Source organism: Rhincodon typus, chromosome 31, assembly GCF_021869965.1.
Source record: "Rhincodon typus isolate 14 chromosome 31, sRhiTyp1.1, whole genome shotgun sequence".
In the NCBI taxonomy this organism is placed as follows: domain Eukaryota; kingdom Metazoa; phylum Chordata; class Chondrichthyes; order Orectolobiformes; family Rhincodontidae; genus Rhincodon; species Rhincodon typus.
The window spans coordinates 16,897,182-16,899,736 of NC_063362.1; positions in this window are offsets into that span (position 1 = coordinate 16,897,182).

A 2,555-nucleotide genomic window follows, 5' to 3' on the forward strand; every position below is an offset into this window, starting at 1 on the left:
CTAGGATTAAAGAACACTTTCTAAGACCAGACACAGGTGTCATGGCCTGAATAGTCTCCTTCTGTATGGTAATTTCTGTAACTTGGGAGGGTTTGATTCCAAAATTAAGCACTTGAAATCGGAAGTATTTCACCCCTCCACTGAGTCAACACTAATATCCCTCACCTTTATGAGTATTGGCATGTGAGCTTCCCCCACAGATCAGAAGGTTACATGTTTGATCATTGATCTGGTGTCTGATCTCAGCTAGTAAACAGTTGGAGCTCTGCAGTTAACTTCAGCATTCTGGTCAGGGAGCAGAAAAGTTACTCTTTCTTGAATGTTTTCTAGTGCTCTGTGTTGAACTATGTGTAGTGATTGTAAGGAGGTCAGCCAGGTGAACCTCAGAATATGAGTTCCCTGTTTGGGAGTGTTAATCTGGTCCAATCAGAGAGCCCTAGCTGACAGAAAAGGACAGGAGTGTCAGACATCCTGCTCACTTTGAGGGGTGGCTTGTGGGGAGCTGGATCAGTGTCAAGGACTCTCCGTGTGTAAATAAAAGGTGACTTCATTATGGGGCACTGGACTCTGGAGTTACTTCACTATGCATATCGGTATTTGGGATAGGTTTGGAAAGATTATTTTAGATTTGGGTTTAACTGTGATGTCTTCTGTGGTTAAACAGCCTGTCAACAAAAAGGCACTTGACAACACTGGGATTGTATTTTAGTACTTTCTGAAGAAATGAAAGTGTGTAAAGTCATTGAAAATATGAATGCTGTTACTGTCAACCCCCAAATTAGTAAGGAGCTGTTTGCAGCATGTGGTAAAGTGATCAGTTTTCAGGTTGAACCAAATTACAAAGTGGTCAAATGCAAAAAGTCAATATAGCTAAATGAGAATACCTATGCATTTCAATAGGTCATTGTACCATATGGAAACTGAGCTGAACCTGATCTGGAGAAAATGTTTATTCTGACACACTGTTCAGGACCTGCATGATGTTCAACTTGCAGGATATGTGGACTTTGGCTGATTGCAGTTTCAGTTAATATTGTGGTGACTGTCCATTGTTTCTCTTTACCATGCCCACTATTATATTGCTTCTTTAAATCTGTAAATCTTTAAGTCCTAGTTGTCTTCACTAGATGATAAACAGATGATTGTGGATATGGAACCTAGTTCCCTGCTTTGTATTACATGCTTAGTATTTGTGGTCCAAAGGATTGTACAAATATAGTCCAGCTAAGCTTCTCCAGAAGCCAAACCTATGAGAACATGGACACAGCACACAGAGACCCTGAACATGAGGATTAAAAAGCAGTTCAAGTTCAGGCCGTACACTTCAGTTCTCCATTTTTTGCATGGATTGTTCCTATTTCCCCACCAGAAAGGGTGCAAAATAACTTCTTTATTGCCTAATTTTGCATCCTGACTTAATTATCATTCCCTGTAATTAAGTGTTTAGGTCCTCTAAATACACAGAAAAATTATGTAATTTTCTCTTGCTAATGTTTTCTTTCTTAAGGCATAACCTTTGACCTGGAAGCAATACTGTTGGTGATGTTTGTAAATGCTAAGAAAGCTCTTTACAATCTGTAATTGGTTTTAAAAAAGTTTCAGAAGGACCTTTAGAGAATTTGTATCAATTGTAAAGAGATCAGTATCCTTAGATAATAGGAGGTACTGGTGCATTTGACCTGGTGAGCCTTGAGTTTGAAGTCCCATCAAGAAGGAATTTGCAATGAGCTCATAAGGCTGGCAGGTACAAGGAGTGCTGCAATCAGATGAATTGGAATATGAAGATTATTAATACAGCTGTAATCAAAGAAAATGTAGTCAGATTCAGAAAGGAGAACACAGAATTCATGAGGGGCATATCAGCAAAGTTCCACAATTGATTGATTTTTCTGTCTTTCTTCTATAAAGAAAAATAGAATTCTGGAAGCTCTTGTGAAGTAATCTAACAGCAAGCAGAATTAGATTGAATCATAAAAAGCAGTGAAAAGAACTTAACCATGTGGGAAAAAAAAAGTTTGTATCAGAGGTCGGTCAATTGAAAGGAACTCTGGACAGCTATGCCATTGGGACTTTTATGACCTTAGACAGTGAGAGTTCATAGGTGTGTCACTGACAGATTCTGATTGTGCCTATGAAACTCAGGTGAACGTTGTTGTTGAATAGGATCCTATTGACTAACAAATTGTGGAACTATGTAGCTATTTAGCATCACATGTCCGCAGGGTGTGATGCAGATAAGTGCTTATTGTCATGAGGTATATCTTTGTGTTGACTATTTGAAATGAATTTTACTTTTTTAATTGTTTAGTTGTGGGTTCTGAGTCCTGTAAAAGCTAGAAAGTTAGATCTAGTTTGCACTTTCTTCATTTGGGCATTATTCAGCAAATTTCAGTTATTTTATGGAGATTGTAACAAGTGTGAGATAAAGCAGAAAAGGCATGTATTTGCAGATGACAGGTGCATAACTCAATTAAGAATCTGGATGAATGTAGAAAGTTCAAAGGGTAGGCAAGTAAAAAGTGAACAAAAGTAGCAGAGACAGTATGAGAAGAAAC